This window comes from Eretmochelys imbricata, chromosome 11 (genome assembly GCF_965152235.1).
Source record: "Eretmochelys imbricata isolate rEreImb1 chromosome 11, rEreImb1.hap1, whole genome shotgun sequence".
Lineage (NCBI taxonomy): Eukaryota > Metazoa > Chordata > Testudines > Cheloniidae > Eretmochelys > Eretmochelys imbricata.
In genome coordinates this window covers 71,706,973-71,728,067 of record NC_135582.1, presented here as the reverse complement: position 1 = coordinate 71,728,067, position 21,095 = coordinate 71,706,973, and the positions used below count along the sequence as shown (strand labels likewise).

Here is a 21,095-nt window from a genome sequence, read left to right as displayed (position 1 = left end):
GTGCAAGCCTCATCCTCTCCCATTCCCATGCCTTCTTCCCCACCCCAATTAACTAAGCCACTACCCTGTTTGCATTTGAGTCCCTCAAGACATTTCTACAAAACCCAACCCAACAGAAACCTCCAAGTTAATCCCCTTCTGCCCTTCGATTTGCATCCTTTTCCATTTCCCCCATTAAACAGAACTCTGTCATGTTATCACTTTAGAGATAATAAAACATTTCTGCAATAGTGGTGAGTTTGCCTCGATACAGAAGAAAAGCTTCAATTCATGCTCTGAGAATCTTTACTTCAGTTTCCTGCTCTGCTGTTGGCTCACTGAGTGACTATCCATCCCACTTGCTCTCACTAGTTTCACAGTTCACTTCCCTGCCTGCACTACAGAATGTTAGCAGCTGGTGTCTAACTTCAAACTGACTGGAGAGAGACTATTACTTCTGCATGATTGCATCACCTAGAGACAGGACTCCTTGTAAATTCATAGGTAACGAGGGACTCGGTGAACACAGGGGATCTGCACACTGGTAACAGAAGGGGCGCTTTTGAGATTGTCTGTACTTTGCATGACTGCAGAGCACTGCTCACAACAGGCTATTTAAGGGAGCAGGTTCCTGCACATGGTATTGTGGCAAGGCAACTCCTCCACCTCAATGGAGTCAGTGCTTCCCCATCTAGTAGTGAGGGCCTGGAGTAAGTCAGCCCCACTGTGGATGGTATTTACTCTCTTCCCCCCCACCCCACGGCCCGGGGGCGGGGGGCGTTATTTCCCAGTATTTTCCAGGCAGGGGCAGTGGAACAATTTGTATAGTAGGGGCGTTGAGTGACACTGAACCAAACTGTGAACCCAGTATATGGTGGAAACCACTCGCAGCATCCAAGCACCTCTAGTTCCAGCACCCATGGCCTCAGGGCAGGCCCAAGGAGTGCCCCTCTGCCAAAGAAAAAGAAACCAATTCCAACACTAAACCAAGGGGACTACCTTTCCCTACCCCCACTCTGAGGGGGGTGGCTTTGTTACAGGCCCTGGGATGCCAGTCCTTTGCCTAAACAGGCAGTCAGTTCTTTAGCTTCCCCTGTAGGGAGGAGAGCAGTCCTCTTCCCTGCTGCCACTAGCCCTGCAGCAGCTTGTCTCTCTTCCCACCTCTCACGACAGGAGGAAGTTTTAAAAGGTCTCAGGCAGCCCTTAGGTCAACTAGGGACACCTGAGTCCAATTAAGGTATAACATCTTTTCAGCTTACAGGCGGAAAGGGCCTTTATCATTCTAGGGCTAATATACCAGCCTTCCACCACCCTTTCACACTCCAGACGTCGATTCTGGAGTTCTTCTGGTCAGGACTGCACTGGGTCTCTGCAGGGGTTCTCCATCTGCCCCTGGAGGAGGGAGGGCAGGGCCTGAAGTGTCTCCGCACTCAGGTCCATGTCTTCCGCCTCCAGGCCCTGCAGAGGCTCCTTTATGGTGCAGGTAGTCCGGCGTGGAGCGTATTGGCGCACGCCTTCCTGCGCCGCCTCCGAGAGCTCCGATATGACCGGCAGCTCCTTTATCTCCACCCGAGGGGTCTTCCGCGAGACCTCTCCGGGCTGCCGGTCTTCTACCAGGACCTCCTCCGGACCTGGAAACTGTTCGCAGCGACCAGGTCCGTGGCGGCCTCCGTGGGGGAAGACCTCCTCGCGGAGACCCTGCTACACAACCCCCAGCTCCGTGTGCAGGCGGCGGAGTCCCCCTCGGTGCGCCAGAGGTTGGTCCTGGCGGAAGTCACCAGAGTCGGAGACCTCCTGGACTATGCCCGGGGTGACTGGCTGGATCCCCTGACGCTCGCTCAGCGCATGGGGCTCTCCAGACCACGTACTGCCCTGCGCGTACTTCAGGAGGTGAGGGCCGATTTGCCGCCCGCTGCTCGGGTTTACCTCGACCGGGTCCTGCGAGAGGGCGCGCCCCACCCACCCTCCACCCCAGGCCCTCCGGACCTTTTCATCGGGCCCCTGCCCCGTGGACCCGACCGACCCCCCCGCCCCTTTACCGTGAGCCGGCTGCGCGAACTGCAGCCGGTCCGGTTTCAGACCGCGCCAAAACGACATCTCTACACGCTCGTGCTCCACACCCTTCATGTCCTCACCCTCGCGTCCCGCCCTGACACAAAGTGGCGGAACCTCCTGCCACCTCTAGAGGGTGAGGAGCCCCGGTGGGCCAGCCTCTATTCCACCTTAGTGCCGAGGCCCGCCGGGGATATCAGTTGGCGGCTCCTTCACGGGGCCGTGAGCACGGGCGTGTATTTGGCGCGGTTCACCCCGACTCCAGACACCTGCCCCTTTTGCGGCGTGAGGGAAACCCTGGCGCACGTCTATTTGGAGTGCGCCAGGTTGCAGCCCCTATTCCGGCTCCTCACCAATCTTTTGTTACGGTTTTGGTTGCACTTTTCTCCTCACCTTCTTATCTACGCACTCCCTGTCCGTGGCCCCACTAAGTCGCGGGACCTCCTGGTCAACCTCCTCCTGGCCCTGGCTAAAGCGGCCATCTATAAAACCAGGGTGAGGAGGTTGGCCGATGGAGTCTCCTGCGACTGCGGGGCCTCTTTCCGATCCTCTGTCCGTTCACGCCTCCGAGCGGAGTTCCTCTGGGTGGCGTCCACTGACTCCTTTGACGCCTTTGAGGAGCGGTGGGCGCTGTCCGGGGTTCTCTGCTCGGTGTCCCCGTCCAGTTCCCTTTGTTTGACCCTTTGACCGCACTCCCGTCCCTGTTTTTCATTAGTTGTCCCCCGTAATTAGTCGGCTCTCCAGGCCCTGTGGATCTCCCCCTTAGGCTGGGGGGGGCTCCTTTCGTAGTGGACGAGCTCCGCCCGCCCACTTCCTGGATCCCAATAGACCACCCTTTCACACTCCAGACGTCGATTCTGGAGTTCTTCTGGTCAGGACTGCACTGGGTCTCTGCAGGGGTTCTCCATCTGCACCTGGAGGAGGGAGGGCAGGGCCTGAAGTGTCTCCGCACTCAGGTCCATGTCTTCCGCCTCCAGGCCCTGCAACGGCTCCTTTATGGTGCAGGTAGTCCGGCGTGGAGCGTATTGGCGCACGCCTTCCTGCGCCGCCTCCAAGGGCTCCGATATGACCGGCAGCTCCTTTATCTCCACCCGAGGGGTCTTCCGCGAGACCTCTCCGGGCTGCCGGTCTTCTACCAGGACCTCCTCTGGACCTGGAAACTGTTCACAGCGACCAGGTCCGTGGCGGCCTCCGTGGGGGAAGACCTCCTCGCGGAGCCCCTGCTACACAACCCCCGGCTCCGTGTGCAGGCGGCGGAGTCCCCCTCGGTGCGCCAGAGGTTGGTCCTGGCGGAAGTCACCAGAGTCGGAGACCTTCTGGACTACGCCCGGGGTGACTGGCTGGATCCCCTGACGCTCGCTCAGCGCATGGGGCTCTCCAGACCACGTACTGCCCTGCGCGTACTTCAGGAGGTGAGGGCCGCTTTGCCACCCGCTGCTCGGGTTTACCTCGACCGGGTCCTGCGAGAGGGCGCGCCCCGCCCACCCTCCACCCCAGGCCCTCCAGACCTTTTCATCGGGCCCCTGCCCCGTGGACCCAACCGACACCCCCGCCCCTTTACCGTGAGCTGGCTGCGCGAACTGCAGCCGGTCTGGTTTCAGACCGCGCCAAAACGACATCTCTACACGCTCGTGCTCCACACCCTTCATGTCCTCACCCTCGCGTCCCGCCCTGACACAAAGTGGCGGGACCTCCTGCCACCTCTAGAGGGTGAGGAGCCCCGGTGGGCCAGCCTCTATTCCACCTTAGTGCCGAGGCCCGCCGGGGATATCAGTTGGCGGCTCCTTCACGGGGCCTTGAGCACGGGCGTGTATTTGGCGCGGTTCACCCCGATTCCAGACACCTGCCCCTTTTGCAGCGTGAGGGAAACCCTGGCGCACGTCTATCTGGAGTGCGCCAGGTTGCAGCCCCTATTCCGGCTCCTCACCAATCTTTTGTTACGGTTTTGACCGCACTCCCGTCCCTGTTTTTCATTAGTTGTCCCCCGTAATTAGTCGGCTCTCCAGGCCCTGTGGATCTCCCCCTTAGGCTGGGGGGGGCTCCTTTCGTAGTGGACGAGCTCCGCCCGCCCACTTCCTGGATCCCAATAGACCACCCTTTCACACTCCAGACGTCGATTCTGGAGTTCTTCTGGCCAGGACTGCACTGGGTCTCTGCAGGGGTCCTCCACCTGCCCCTGGAGGAGGGAAGACAGGGCCTTAAGTGCCTGTGCACTCAGGTCCACGTCTTCCACCTCCAGGCCCTGAAGAGGCTCCTTTATGGTACAGGTAGTCCGGCATGGAGAGTACTAGCGCACGCCTTCCTGCGCCACTTCCGAGGGCTCTGATATGACCGGCAGCTCCTTTATCTCCATCTGAGAGGTCTTCCGCGAGACCTCTCAGGGCTGCCAGTCTTGTACCAGGACCTCCTCTGGTCCTGGAGATTGGTTTCGGCCACCAGGTCCGTGGCGGCCACTGAGGGGGAGGATCTCCTCGCAGAGCCCCTGCTACACAACCCCCAGCTCCATGTGCAGGTGGTGGAGTCTCCCTGGGTGCGCCAGAGGTTGGTCCTAGCAGAAGTCACCAGAGTCGGAGACCTCCTGGACTATGACTGGGGAGACTGGCTGGATCCCCTGATGCTCGCTCAGCGAATGGGACTCTCCAGACCTCGTACTCCCCGGCGCGTACTTCAGGACGTGAGGGCCACTTCACTGCCCATTGCTTGGGTTTTCCTCTACCGGATCCTGCAAGAGGGCACGCCCCACCCACCCGACACCCTAGGCCCTCCAAACCTTTTCATCGGGCCCCTGCCCCATGGACCTGCCTGGCCATCCCACCCCTTTACTGCAAGCAGGCTGCACGACTTGCAGCTGGTTCGGTTCCAGACCGCACCAAGAAAACATCTGTACACACTCGTGTTCCACACTCTTCATGTCCTCACCCTTGCGTCCCGCCTCGTCATGAAGTGGCGGGACCTCCTGCCACCTCTGGAGGGTGAGGAGTCCCTGTGGGCCAGCCTATATTCCACCCTGGTCCTGAGGCCCGCCGGGGACATCAGCTGGCAGCTCCTTCACGGAGCCGTGAGCACGGGCGTGTACTTGGTGCAGTTTACTCCCCTCCTGGACACCTGCCCCTTTTGCGGTATGAGGGAGACCCGGGCGCACATGTACCTGGAGTGCGCCAAGTTGCAGCCCCTATTCCTGCTCCTTTTAGCTCTGTTCTTATGTTTTTGGTTGTACTTTTCCCCTCACCTGTTCATATATGCACTCCCTATCTGTGGCCCCACAAAGTCGCGGGACCTCCTTGTCAACCTTCTCTAGCCCTGGCCAAAATGGCCACCTACAAAACCAGGGAGAGGAGGTTGTCCGACGGGGTTTCCTGGGAATGTGGGGCCGATTTCCACTCCTCAGTCCGGGCAGAGTTCCTCTGGGCGGCGTCCGCTGGCTCCCTCGACACCTTTGAGGAGCAGCGGGCACTGTCCGGGGTTCTCTGCTTGGTGTCCCCGTCCAGTTCCCTTCACTTTTTAGCTTAAGTCCACCAAGCTCTGAAGAGCTTCAGAGAAAAATCTTACATTGAAAAGAAGAGCACTCACACAAAAGCTCTGAAGATTTTGAAATCTCCTTCACTGATTAGTTAGTGCAAGTTGAATTCATACAAACACGCAAATACATTAACTGCCTGCTTGCAGACTTAATCAAATTTACCTCAGCCAGGGACATACCTGCATCCTTTTCACTTTACAGGGGGGTCTTGGAAGTTCAGAGTGACTGTTCAGACAACAGGGAGCAGGTTCTGGAGTCCCAGGACCCTCACTGACTTCCTTGCTGGCAGCTGCCTCTCCCTGTTAATGAAGCAATGTTATTATAACCAGCAAGGAAAGCTGCGAGCTCCTATGTGCAACATAGGCACTTTCTAGTAAGAAACATTGTTCACTTTCAACCAAGAGAAATAGCAATCAAGAGATTTTTGGAGAATAAGCACCTGATAACTAGCAAAGGGGCTTACTCGGCAACTGTTTATTCCCATTCCTTCCCTGCTGCAGGGAACAGGTTAGCACATTAATAAATGTATATACAGGCATTTTATTAGTCTTACTTAGATAATTATAAATCCAGGTCAACTCCTTTAAAATCAGTGGACACTGAATCCAGCTGACATTTACACCTGAAAGTTCAGCATAGTTCTAAAGACAATGCTGGCATAATAGTGCAGCATTGTGACAGATTCATGTACAAGCAATTTTTTTAAAGGAGTGGTTCTCAACCAGGAGTACGTGTACCCTGGGGGGTATGCAGAGATCTCCCGGGGATACCTCAATTCATCTAGATTTGCACCTAGTTTAACAGGCTACATAGAAAGCACTAGTGAAGCCAGTACAAACTAAAATTTCATACACAATGACTTTTTTATACTACTCTATATACTGTACACTAAAAAAGTACAATATATTGATTTTATTATATGGTAAATGAGAAAGCAAGCAATTTTTCAGTAATAGTGTGCGGTGACACTTATTTTTATGTCTGATTTTGTAAGCAAATAGTTTAAGTGAAGTGAAACTTGGGGTATGCAAGACAAATCAGACTCCTGAATGGGGTACAGTAATCTGGAAATGTTGAGAGCCAAGTGTTTATGCAGAGGTAGGGGCAGAAGCATGAAGGTATTTGTGCCTTATCAACTGTGATTCCAGTATTAATACAAAGCTGTAATTCTGACACCCGTGTTTGTCCTAGTCTCTCCAAAGAACTCTTAACCCTAAGTAAGGTACATATGCTGGATGCATAACAGAGGATGTAGTTGTCTGATTCTGCTGTTACACCTGTGCAAGACAGAAGCCCACCGAAGTCAATGTTAAGCCGGTTTTACTCCAGTATAGCGGAGAACAGAACAACAGCCATGCCTAAAGTTTGGAGATCGTCATACTAAGCCTTGCAATCTAATTAACGGATGTATTTCTAGTCAGACTGGAGTCTGGGGGGCAGCTTACCCAGATCTCATACTGATTTTACAGTGATGCCACTGACATGAGAATCTCTGGGCCACATTCACCCCTGGTGTAGCTCCATTTAATGTGAGTCACATCAGGCGCTGTTTAAAGGCATTGCAGTTGGAACTTTGGCTGGGATTCCAACAGCAAGTGTTGGACACTATGTCCCAACAGAATACACCGGAACGAAGGCTTCTTTTCAAGCCATTTCCCTTTCTACTGCTGTGTAATAGAGGATTGGCATCCACAAACTGACACAAAGGGGCAATGGTAACGTCAGGCCGTGTGTCATCTTAACCAAACAAACTGTGGCACTGTCTTGCTGAAGATCATCTGAGACTGAGAAAGCTTGGATACACATGAGGCAGCCCAGTGAGTTGTCTCAGCTGCAGTTCTCACGTGTTTTGGGAGAGCTGTGAATATGCAGCATTGTTAAGTCAGTTTGCCCCTCAGTGAAGAGCTGTGCATTTCTTAGTAGTGCTGCTAATTATAAAAGTAACCTCACTCAGAAAAAACATTTGCTTCCAAGTGATGGCTCCATGTAGTTTACCCTTTAAAGTTTCCTTAGTGATCTGTCTTCTGCAGCCCCACCAGCCTTCTCTCCTTTGACTAGGAAAAGGCCTTCCTGAAGCTTCAGGCTTCAATGTAGACAGTTGAGTTTTAGATGCTTAAGTTCAAAAAAAGTTCAAATCCTCACTCACCGATTCAGCATAACCCTCAGCCAGAATGGGAAAGAGCCTCTACAAAGTAGTTTAAGCTTAGTTCTCAGCTGGCTCACAGGAGAGCCAGCCTTCATGTTGAGGATCAGAGAGTTTGAGACCAGGGTTAGCCTCTGAGAGTTTCCAGATAACATCCCTGTCTTTAATGCACACTTTCAGGCCTAGTTTACTGGCACTCACTTCTTTGGCAAAGAGGGAGAGGAAAAAAAAGACTGCTCAGGAAAGTACTGTCACTGAGTCAGATTATAGCCCTGGAGAACTGTGTAGGCTGACACAGGTCACATTAAGTTACATATCTTGCAAGTACTCCAGCAGTAACTCTTTCCTTACAGGGGAAATTTGCACATAAAGGTGGAGTATAGTAACCCATGTAGAAGCAGAGTAAATTTAGAGCAGACTCATTTATAAAGAAAATATGTATGTTCATTTGGGTGCAATGCAAGATTAAGGACTCATTAGCCAGTTGCCACTGGAAAATGGAGCATGGAGGTCAAGTGTCTTGAGAATGAGGGAGAAGTGCCTGGTTCTATTTACATTATCTTGTTTCTGCAGGACTACTCTATAGGAAGTTATGGGGTTAGGACATTACAAACAACCAGAATCATTTCTGAGGGTGGGTCACTCTAAAGCTGCTTTTGGTTTCTACCCATGTACCCAACTTCTTCACCACCTGACAAACTTGGATGAAAGCTTCTGGGCAATTAGACATGTAATGCCTTCTATGGAGAGTTCAGAAAAGTTCCCATTCTGGTTCCCTGCTCTTCCAGCAAACCCAGTTAAGGACCAGATTTTATATTCCACTATTTCCAAGGTAAGTTTGGTGCTGGCTTTAGAGCAGCCACTTTCATGTCTCTCCCTACTCCCAAACCTTTTTCTTGCTTTTGCCCATCGCCTGTTAAACATGACTCAGACAGTGCTGAACTGGAAGCTACTATGGTACTTTCTTCCTCAGCAACTTACACTGGAGATGCCCCTCACTGAGTGGCGGTGGGGGCAGACATTCATACTGCAGTGATTAAACACTTTAGGAAACAGATGAAGCAAGAGAGCAGATGGCAATGTGCATGGAGACCTCTGTACAGGAGGGAATTTCCCTTTTCAACATCCAATCTACATATTGGGTACAAAAAAATTGTAAAGTAAGTTTGATACCCTCATGGGATTTCTGGTGACACTTGAGTATGTTTCATAATATCAGAAACCCCTTGATGGTATTATATAGCCTTGTAGTTACCTACCACTTAGTTCTTTGTATTATATAAACCATGCTGCCAGTGACTTGGAAATTGCTACAGAACCCACTAGTAAGTTATCAGCTGATCTAAAAAGGACATGAAGCAGTTACCCATTTTGCCACATGGTGCTTTGTTCATTTACAATGGTTATTGCATAAATGAAGAGCACTTGACATTTGTGCCCTCTCTAACTCAAAGCCCTGATGGTGCTTGTGCACAGGAAAACAATTGTCAGCAGAACGTGGCAGCTTATTGGCAGGACAGATCTCAGAGGCAGTTCCGAGCCTTCCACTCCCATTGTAAAAAAAAAAAAAAAGGAAGATACAATGGTCTGCTGTTCCCGGACTCATGCTCCCCTGCCTGCCTCTTAACAGAGATTCAGTAAGGCAACATTTCATACAAATACATATAAACACCATAAGGAGGAGCTTTATTCTAACCCAACATCTTTAGGTTTAGAACTCTTGGGAAAAAAATTATGCTTGGGCTAAATCTAGAAAAGAGGTTCTTGTCAGAAGAAAACCCTTAAGAATTAAGAACATAGGAACTCCCATACTTGATCAGACCAATGCTCCTAGTAGCCTTTTAAGATACTGGAGTTGAGACTAAGTTAGACTTCAGCCTCAGACTTGGGGAAATTATTAACAAGCTTGAGTGTTACTGAGGGTCCAATAGAAATGTGCCAAGCATTTGAGACTTAATCTGCAAGGTGAGGAGCACCCTTGGTTTGATTCCTCTCCCATCTTTTGCACTTTCCTCCATGTTGCCCCCTACACTTACAGTTCTTGTAAAACAAGCTATTTCCCTTTACGCATTAACTCTCTAGAGTCTTGGCCTGCTATATTTTTCTTTAACAAGGTTTCCCCCACCCCATCCAATACTGGGAGAGGAAAAGAGGAAACTATTTTAGTTTGTGTAATGAATAGTAAGTGTCTAATGCACTATCTTGGCCCTATTCTCATTTTAATCTAGATACTCGATTGGAAGAAATCCATTGGAGACAGGAGAACTAAACTGGTTCACTGAGCAGAGATCCCATGCAGCATTCAGGAACTTGACTACTGATTTTATGTAGGAGGCTCTTGGATGCAATAATCTGCAGCAGCGTAAAACCTTAACGTGCATAGACAAATAGTACATTTAAGTGCACATACAGTAAATGGATGAAGTTTGTGAAGGGCTTTAGACATGAGAACTTTCTGACTTAACCAGCCTTCAGTGTACAGAGAGCTCTTCCCTAATTGAGTAAGCCAGATGGCTCAGTGGTTCCTATGTAACTAAATTATTCAATTGGATCCCTAATTCACTACTGATATGAAACGTTGTTCTGAATGAGAACATTCATTTACAAGATATTAATTCAAACCTGTTGTACAGCAGTGCAAGTAATTCAGAATTGCACTCAATCCTACTGCACTTGTTTCTACAGTATCCCCAGCCACTGAAGTCCACCACTGGGAATAACGGTTAATGATAGTAGCATACATGAGGCTATAGGTGGCCACTGGGGTGTGTTAGCAGTCATGCTGCCCAAACTTAATCTGAACAGGTTTACACAACACGGCTGCAAAAATACCACAGAGCTTCTGGTGCTCTTTAAATTCATGCTCCCATTGTTGCTACCTTCCAAGGAGCTACACCAGTATTACCAGTGGGCTGAGGGTACGTTTCAGAACAAGGCTTTTGCAGAAAAGGCCCTAGGAGGTGAAGGCACTTCCTCTCAGCAGTTCAGAGGCAGACCCAGAACAACCCAAGAAGCCTGACTTGCCTTTCTTCTCCAACTACTGGAACACGAAGCTTTCTCATGAATCCGTACTTTTAAGCAGTCTCTAGCTTTAGGTGCTATTCTTATGTTGCTAGAAAAGCTATGAGCAATCATCTTTTTCATGTTTGTTCACTCATTTGTGAAGCTTCATGTGTAAAACAAGATGCCTGAAGCTATCAACTATCTTCTCAACGCTGAGCTGAAGTCACCACACTACAGCCCATAAATCTTGCAGCTAAAGAGTCTGCAAAGCCACAGGCATTTTTCCAAACTCTAACTTCCAACAAAACCTTGGGATTTGAGTCCTTTCATTCTTTTTTGAACTCTGAAGGATAGTGACTTATGAACCGAATGGTACAACACTGTCACTGCAGAGTAAATTTTAGCTGAGCTACAGTGGCTGAATGACTCAAAATGCTGCCTCAAAGAGATTAAAGATAACCTCAGAGTTTCCTGAAGCATTGCCCAAAATACCATTTGGTATATTTAGCAAGAAAAAAAATCACCCAAGGGGCCCTAAGCTTCAGCTAATGACACTCAATGACAGTAAATGAATGGTGTAAGAGTTTCTGAAACAGGAGTTCAAGTTCAACTAATAGCTTTCACCACAGCAGGCAGAGGCTGTTATGAATTGGATTTGAAAGTGCATCTGCAGTTTCTATCGTGTCTCGATTCTACAGTATCTAATACAGATAGGCAGAGCACTTAGTGATAGCCATGTTCAGACAACGAGTTTAATTGAATCAATGTTCTTAACTCAATATGTGGGAAGAGCTCACCTCATTCTACAGAGCAAACATTGCATTAGACTATTGTATGAGAGTTCAGGGACATTAACTGACAAGTCCAATAAATTGCTAAAAGGATCTCATGAGGTTGGCCTCAGCACAAGATTGTATAGCTTCATGGCTGTGGGTCTAGCACCATGTCCTTACTGCTGGTGAAGCACTGTCAAAGCTGACCTATTAGGTAGTTGAAAATGCCATTGGCAACCACTATTAGACATATAGATTACATTTTTCAAGAGGGTCTGACTGATGCTGGAGCCTAAGTCCTGCTTTCAACAATGGACGTGGACACTTATGAGGCTAAGTGGCTTACTCACTTTTGAAAACTAGAAAGGAGCTACTGGAAGACGTTTGTAGCTGGATCCAATTTCAGAAGTGTTTGGACCAGGCCTACATCTGCTCATGAGACCCACTTGAGGTCCAGCAGTACTAGGTCTTGCTGGAAGGACAATTTACCAAAACACACAATTAAGTATTACTGAAATTGACTAACAGTATTAAGAGATAAAAAAACATGCTAGTACACATGACAATAGAGATAGCCTGCTTATTGCAACTGCAGCAGAGAGTTTAGGGGAAGGTAATAGCTTTCTTGAAAACCAGGCATTTTTGGGTTCCACAAATACTTGGCTGCTGGTTTCATCGTAGATCTTAAGCCAGCAGCTTACCATAGTCTATTATAGAGAAATCCACCACCAATTAATCTAGAAGGCTTCTTGAAAAGTGATTTTTTTTCACCATGCCCACAAGAAAGTGTGCTTATTTTTGGCGTTAACATTACAGCATAACAAGCACAGCTTGGCTGAGCCTAGTATAAAACATATATGTGCTCAGATGACAGAGTTCCTGGAAGTGTCTTCCCATATGCATTTGTTCAGATTCCCAGCTGATTTTTCCCAATAACACTTCTCACTTATCTGGTTTAGCGAATTAATTCTCAGTTGTCTACTACTTTATACACAAGGGAGTGCCTTGAATTTAGACACTGTTTGGGCCAAACCACATTGGGAGCACTCAACTCTTCTACTGATGAGCAGGGGTTGCTGTACCTTTTTTGTCCTACTCTCCCGATCTGTAGGCCAGCATGGCTCTTGCTCTACAATCCCAGAGGGGATCTTTGAGAAAGAAATTATCCAAATGGGCCTAGAAAGTGCTGTGGGAACTGAAGGAAGGAGTAAAATGGCGTGTTTTCAAGTCATACACGGAGCTATTGCCAAGCAGCAGTCTTTTTCTATTTGCTGTGCTAAGGTGATCAAAAAGGACACAAACTCTGGCTTGAAACCGGCAAACCCAAGCACGTTTTTTTTTTTAATTATGCCAAAACCATGTTTTAAGCATGGAGTTGCATTTTTACACATTGGAGGTTTACAGTTAGAAGACTTTGAAAGTACCCTAACAGTGTCTGTCCTCCAGCATCTGGAACATTTATGATGTGGTCTGAAGCTCGAAGTTGGCATGGAAGTGGAGGTTAAGGAAAATGCACTGTATAACTATTACTGCAGCTTCAGCCACGCTGTCTTACATGCTCAGATCAGGATAATGGATTGCCTGCTTTGACTAATGACATTCCATAGCCATAAAACCAGCCTATCAGTTGCATTGACTTGAAAATTGTCAAAGAGTTGAAAGTGAGGCACCAAATTCCTCATCTCCATCTCACACTAATTCCTCATCTCCATCTCACACTGGCACTGCACCTTTTCACTACAATCCCAAGCTGCTAAGACCTTTGCAGCACAGCCCTTTTCAATACATGCAATAGTGCTTAGCTGGAAGACAGTGACTGGAGCTGCTGTACTACAAGTTAACAAGCCACCCAAGTGCCGCTCTTGAAGTTCATACCTCAATGGAAGGAAATCCTTGCAGTGCATGGATTTTCTAGCCCTTAATTTTTGTAGGGAGATGGACACAATGGCACTGTGAGAGAGAGTGTTGAGATTTCCGATCATAGTAAAAATGATTTACACATTCCCAGTATCAGAATTTTTCCCCATATCAAGTCTTTAATCTTTACTTGCAAGTCAAATTTCTACGAATGTCACGACATGTTTCGCCTGTGCTAAGTTTTCAGGTCTATTTTAATTTGAGCTCTCTTAACAAGTTATGAATAGCAGCTAGTTTGTCATGTTGACAACTGAACTGCATTAAGTTTTATTATAGTGTCTGCAGTTCTACAAGTGTACACTAGGGAAGACATTGCAATGGCCTGCTTGTAAAAAGATTCATTCTTCCATCTTCTAGCTGATTTCTCAAGTCCTCACTAACAAGCACTTACTTTGGATAATTTGGAGCATAATGGTGTTCCATTCACACACTTACTACCATACAAAAAAAACTAAAATAGTCTTATTTTACGAGATGATTTACATCAAGTAACGCCAGGCTGGCTGTTTCAATATGTAGAATCAGAATTTATGAGCATCTATACAAGAGACGGCAGCCGGGACCGCCAAGTACAAGATGTACTTTGAAATGCTTCAGTTCTCCTAAAAAGGAGTAGCTATCCAGTCATAAGAATTTGGATAAGTTGCTACAGAGGGTGGGGTTTGATAGTGGTTAGATCTATATGCAGAGGGAACTTGTGTTACATAATTTCTAAAAAGGATCTGTTCTGTTCTTGTTCAATGAGTAAAGACATTTTGTTTACTGTCATGGGTATTTAGGACCTGCTTCACTGTTAGAAGTAAAACTTTTTCCTTTTAAAAGCCAGACTCAATATACCTATCCGCAGTGTTGCAAACACTTGTGATTTTATCACAAGTCTTCCAAAATTTGGCATTTCTGGAATCCTGCAATTGGGAGAACTGTGGATTTCCCTTTAACTAAAAGTTACTAGCCCTCATGGTTATGGAGAAGCTAGAAAGTGTTACCCAAATGCCCCCACAACAGTTTGAACTCAGCAGGCAAAAAACCACGCAGACACTTTTAGGAAAATCATTTTTCAGCCACTTGTGACTTTTGGGGGCCTGATATTTTGTCTGACACCAGGGGTTGGCAATACTATGCACATTTAGACATGTGATGAAATGAGAGGCTGCCTCCTCACAGTCCATATGAACCAGGTACGTGTCCCCCTTTTCCTCCCACACCTCCTGCACATCCAAGTCAAGGGTCCGTATTCATGCTGCAGTAGTTATCCCTGTGTGCATTCCCACCACATCAGAAAGCCTGTCTGCCTCAACACTCCCTATTGTTAAAGCCACATTTTGGCTGGGTGTTTGGTTTCATCAGCATTAAAGCCTGGTAACACCCATAGCTTACCTGGTTCAACTTGGTATTGATACACGTTTAGTTAAGTTGTCAGAGTAACAGCCGTGTTAGTCTGTATTCGCAAAAAGAAAAGGAGTACTTGTGGCACCTTAGAGACTAACCAATTTATTTGAGCATAAGCTTTCGTGAGCTACAGCTCACTTCATCGGATGCATACTGTGGAAAGTTTAGAAGATCTTATATACACACAAAGCATGAAGAAATACCTCCTCCCACCCCACTCTCCTGCTGGTAATAGCTTATCTAAAGTGATCACTCTCCTTACAATGTGTATGATAATCAAGATGGGCCATTTCCAGCACAAATCCAGGGTTTAACAAGAATGTCGGGGGGGGGGGGGGCGCGGAGGAAAAAAATTTCCCCTTGTTTTTTCCTACCCCCCCCCCCCCCCGACGTTCTTGTTAAACTCTGGATTTGTGCTGGAAATGGCCCACCTTGATTATCATACACATTGTAAGGAGAGTGATCACTTTAGATAAGCTATTACCAGCAGGAGATTGGGGTGGGAGGAGGTATTTTTTCATGCTTTGTGTGTATATAAGATCTTCTAACCTTTCCACAGTATGCATCTGATGAAGTGAGCTGTAGCTCACGAAAGTTTATGCTCAAATAAATTGGTTAGTCTCTAACGTGCCACAAGTACTCCTTTTCTTTTTACTTAAGTTGTGTTAACCAATGTAATAGTGACCACACAGTTTTGCACCAGTTTATCTGTTTAGATTGCACTCATAAATTACATCCGGTAAGCTTGCCCTGGTAAAGCCAAGTCCACACATTGGTGTGCAGAAGTTTAAACCAGCAGAAGCAAAATTGGAGCAACTCGCTGTTAGACAAGCCCCAATTCTCCACCACTAGCAACAGGTAAAGTGGCAGATTCTTAGCCTTGACCAAGAACCTCAAACCTGAACTGAAGCTTTAAGGTTCTATGCTGTTTGGATTATGATTTTCCAATCAGTAATTAAACATTTCAGTACTTCAACACCAATCTCCACTCTGGGAGAAGAGCTTTCTGCAGCCAGTGCAGACCCCAGAGAACTATTAAGGGTCCTACTGCTGAGTACATAGGCCATCCACACCCTAGAAGATGTCAATTTTTGGGAGGAGTGAGCCTGAAGACTTACCCTCAAAGTTGGAGGACATTGACTAGGCTAGCCAGCTGCCCTCTCAAAGTTTGAGAGATGCAGAGGGTCAGTCTGCCATGGCTGGAGCAGAGAAGTGTTCTACCTTTTTATTATACCAAGGTAAGGGTGTCTAGGCTGTTGGAAAATCATGGGGCATTACTGGGGAGGTTAGCGTAGTTTAGCAGGCAAGATACTAGAGCTTTGATTAAGATCCAAACCCAAGCCTCAATCCTTTGGAGGTTGGTCAGGGCTTCTTTGCTTTTTCAGTAGGTCACTGACCAACTAAGCACAGATTTGTTAGCGTTTATTGAAGGCAGTCTGCCAACTCTACAGAAGCCACTAGAGTTATGGCAACAATGTGAGCTTGTATGCCACTGCACAAGCACACAACAGCTATAAGCAATGGCACCATTATTTTAACAAGTTACTTCATGCATGAGCAGCCTTAACATCAGTTCATGCCCCATGACAGAAATAGTAAGCTACACTGCTACCCTGACAGGCATATGCCCTTCACGTACCCAGGCTACTGCTACAGAAGTCACTGATCAGCTAATTGTTTCCTTCACCCATTTCAATTTGTTCAAATACTGGTTTCAATATGAAAGATACATTGGGAACAGAGTTTGCCCTGCAGTACAGAATTAGACACAAAGACAGCAAAGAGAAAAATTCCACAGTAACACCAACTAGTGAAAACAAGAAACTCTATAAATAGAAAGATTCCTTTTAAGCTGCTTGTGACTTTAAGCCCAATTTTGAGCTAATATCTTTCTATGGAAAGACTCTGCAGGAGAGCTCCCACTATCAAAGCTATAAATAGCCTGAATGCATTAACAGAGATCTTTTCATTACCAAAGTTATTTTCCTGTTTTGCATCATGTCACTGTGGCTCCCAACCCATTCTCATTTCACAGACTGCAATTGTGTAGCTTCCAACCCAGGCTATTTGCTGAGAATTCCACAGGAAGAAAACAGGATAGATACAAAAAGCTGAAGCTTATTATTCCCATGCCAGAAAAACAGGTCAAAAAAGGCTAAGAAGCATGAGCCACGTCTTGAGCATTTTCAGAGCTCCGGTAAGCTTTGTTCTCATGACTTGCTCATGTATCAAGTGCTTCAAACAAAGAATCGTGTGTTTTATTTTAGGGACCTATAATTATTTTCAAAAGGCGTTCAAGGGAAGCCAAGTTCAAAGTCAAGGAAATTGTCAGGATCAACTACAGTAGATTCTTGTATCTATGTTTGTACCAGGTACAGCTCAGGCAATAAGTGTGAGCTTCCTAACCCTCCTGAAGTGCTTCAGTGCCTGGGAGACCTGCTTGATTTGTCATGTGGTTTCACTGGCACAAGCCTTCAGCGTAGATGAGCTGCACCAGGTTAAAGGCTTACACTTTTGTCATTGCTGTGATGGGCACCAATATGGCATCTACATTAGGGGTTTGTATGGGTGTAACTTCACCAGTGTAGTCACATCAGTGCAAGCCTCCTTACTCTCAGCAAACCCTTTGTCCATGCCCACTCAGTTATCTTCTCTGCTGGACACCTTTGTCATTAGTGCCACCTACCTGGTGGTTTTATCAGGTGGACATGTATCCTCTAGGAACAGTCTGCCAAGTTCAGTTCCTATAAAGGAGGCAAAACCAAACTACCAGTTTGGGCTGGGTTTAAAGCAGCCTAAAAGCTAAAAATATCTATGGACATCAATCCAAACTGCTTCAAGTTCTTGTTTTCGTCCAAGTTGTAACCCAGCATTACTTTAAGTCAGCATGGTTATTTAAATGTAGTGATGTATTAACATCTCCCATTAACTGATCAGGTCCTCTTCAGTGCTAGATAAGAGGTGGGTTACCAAGCTTTATGAATGGGATTGTGGTATGTAAAGTTGAGAACCACCAATTTACACAAATGGAAGCTCACTCACTTCCTGCATGTCTGATTTATAAACAAATATTTGGCCAGTCACTCCAGAATGTGATCAAAACATTGCTCCATTTGAAGGGCAGCAGTACTTCGATACAGGAATCCCTGTGATAAATAGATGTGAACAAGGTACGTTCCACTTTCTAAGCATTAATCATTCAACTGCAGCGTTAAACTGGTAAGCACAAACTGATGTTTGCAGTCGTGCCTCTTTTGCAACAGTAAACTCATCTACAGCCTCTCTCCTCCAACCACATAGCAGGACACCTCCCCGCCACACATATTGAATAAGTCTCTTCCAATCTCCCCAGCACCTCCTTGTAGCTCTCAGACAGACTCTTGCTGCCTGCCCCATGTTACCTCCCCAGCCTCTGCTCAGTCTCAGCCATCTCAACTCCGATGTTTCCTTTAGCCTCCTAGCATGGCTGCTTGTCTCAGGGGACAGCCAGAAACCAGATATGATAAGTATTGTCTGCCCTCTTAGTATGACAAATCCACCCAAGTAAACCTTCAAAGGTACCTCCCAGCAACTCAACTCTGGCCTCCACAGGACAGTGCTTTCTGCAGTATCACATCCCAACCCTAGGAAACTCGCCGATCCCCAATGTATTTAATAATTAGAGGTAATAACCCTGAGTTAGATAATTTTGTTCTTGGCTTTTGAAACCTTGGCAGCGAACTTGCCCAAGTGGCTTCTAATTTTGGGATCCTAAAATCCAAAACACTGGACATTGTTTCCAAAGCCTTGAGCACCCAGAAATCCAGTTAAAATCACTGAGACCTATTCAGGCTAGATTTTCAAATGCAGTAAGACTTCAGAAGCTGTACACACAAATTAGAGGCCCCCTGGGGAAGCAGAGGTTAGCTGCCATGCCCAAGTTTCCCCATGTATAAACAGGAATACTATTTCTTCATGTGCATAAAGCTCTTTATGTTCTTAAGAAGAAAGTTACCTGAGGAATGGCTAATACTCAGCAACAGCTGAATGCACACTGAGGGATGAAACTGAAAGCTGAAATACCCCTAGCACATTTAACTATGAATAAGTGACGGGTCACTGCATGTTGCTACTAACCTGAGAATACCATGCAGGTTTTGCAATGCCGAGGTTCTAAGCACTCATGAAGGAAAGAACTTAAGGGCAGATCTTCAACCTGATTCAATCTGCTTCATGCCAGTAACCTGGTACTTGCTACTGTTGATTGCCAAGCACAAGGAGTATTTCTGTGTTATCTAAGGTATCCTCACCCAAGATGTCTAACAAGAAAGACATGCATAGCTAGAGCACCTTAATGCTTTGGCAATCCTTGCCTGCCTGAATGGCTCGTTGGGGCCATGGCAGCTGGTATTTTACATCAGCCCTTAGGCTACTCAGGTACCTTACGGACCAGGCTGGTCCACAACCAATCCTAAAACAAGCAAGCCAGCCTCAAGCACTTCAATACAATGTGGGAACACAAGAACATTACAGTGCTTTTGCTTTTCACATCCATTATCAATTTGTGGGTTGTGGCTGTGAGGGGTTTGGGATCTTCCAGTATTTAAATAGATTTATGCACCAGAAAGCGATTTACAGTCAAGCAGTACCAATTCTCCACAGTGGCAACACCGGACACGCCTTGGTGTTGTGTCCAGCGAGGTGCAGATATAAACTGAAGTAGTTGTGGTTTTTCCCTAGGTGGTTCCTAGCTTTGAGTCTAGGAACTACAATTCCCAGGATGCCCTGGGCAAAGAGGGAGAGGGGAGAGAGGAGAAGTAAGGAAGAATGAGAGCTCTGTGCAAGAGCGAGGGGCATAAACCTCACCTTTGCTATTGTCAAGCTTCCTGAGTCTTCCTTAAAGAGGTTCAGGTACCAAAAAAAACCTGGTGATGAGCATGAAAGAACGAGAGAGAAAGAGAAATTTAACTTATCCAAGTACCTCATGATTCCTGCTGTTGTGACTTGCTGCTCACAGGGAAACTCCGCAGGCCTAAAGCCTGCTGCTATCTGCAACTGCAGCTTGTGAGAAGAGAAATTTAAAGAAGCAATGCTTATTTTTTCATAGTGCTCCCTTTTCCCCAGCCAGCACCTTCCTCTGCAGTTCCAAGTACCCCAGCTGCATCACAAACAGCTTTCCAAGGCCAGCCAGCCATTTCTGTGACCAGCATTTCTTACCACCTAATTCTTCTTCACCTTTCTTGTTCAATTCACCAGATGTCTCCAGCTTGCTTCCATACGTGTTACCATGTAGCAATTTCTGCCTCCATCATTCTTTATGCCTACCCCAGGAGATCCTCCACTGCCATGATAACAATGCAAGTTTTACTTCAGCAGCTAAATGCCTGCTATATTGCTATGCTTGCAGAAAGTAGAAAGCCTTACTGCTTCAGTTTCTCAATCCTGCAAGGAAACAAGTCTTCAAGCATCTCCTTCCTCCTACTGGCTAACCACAAGCTACAACTCCATATGATGCTGCCTCCAAGCCATGGCTGATTAGTAGAGAATTAAAACAAATATTGCTGAAAGCTTCAGCTTCTCTCCCATGCACAGATGCCTCACAAGCCCAACCACTATATAACTTCATAATGTGAGATCAATGCAACTTGTGAATTTCCCAGTTTCACAGATGAAATGATCAGAGATCAAATTGTTATGAAGATGACCAAAATTTGAGATTGACTCCTCATAATGGAAGGCCCTGCCTTGGAGAAAGCCATAGAAGCCACTGGTGAGTGGAAAGCATTATCCCCTGTGCTAAGTCACTTTTTGTGACACCAGATGTCTTTGAGCTTGCAGAGATTAATGCAGTCCAATATGAGACTGCAACCCACAAAGCTCCTAAGTCTACACCCACAATACTTTTACCCTGCTACCCACCACTAATGCTACAAATGCAGCAATCCTGGTCCAAGGCAGACTTTCAGGGCGTCCTGCCACAAAATCAGTATGCAAGAAGTGCAATAAAAGGATATTTTGCTTAAGTCTGCGGTCAATATTGTACCTGGAGTTCTCACAGATAACCTCTGTGAAAGTGTAACACTACCTTAGTAGCAATGGTAATCAAGCACAAAATGGTTTCTTTATATCATCCAAGAGCTAATGACCTAGTTGAACAGGCTGGTGAAAGAAAGTTTGCAAATAAGTCCATGGAAAGAAGCTTTACATGAAACTTTGCTTTCAGAACCACTCCATGCTCAACAGAACTACCATCCTTGAAATTGTTAGGAGGATGCAAGGCCAATTCACTTATTATCTGTCAAGGGCTTAGGTGCTCTTCTTTTTCAATCAAACCTTCCAA

The 21,095-nt window shown here is 46.8% G+C and overlaps 1 long non-coding RNA gene across 1 annotated transcript in view; it reads right to left on the bottom strand.

The window, feature by feature from the left end:
- Nucleotides 1–19,781, bottom strand: part of LOC144272194 (uncharacterized) — a 128,781-nt gene extending 109,000 nt beyond the window's left edge. Inside the window, exon 1 of the long non-coding RNA XR_013347506.1 lies at nucleotides 19,737–19,781. This is a non-coding gene — a long non-coding RNA (uncharacterized LOC144272194). The remainder of the gene's footprint in view (nucleotides 1–19,736) is intronic.
- Between the last annotated feature and the right edge of the window lie 1,314 nt (nucleotides 19,782–21,095).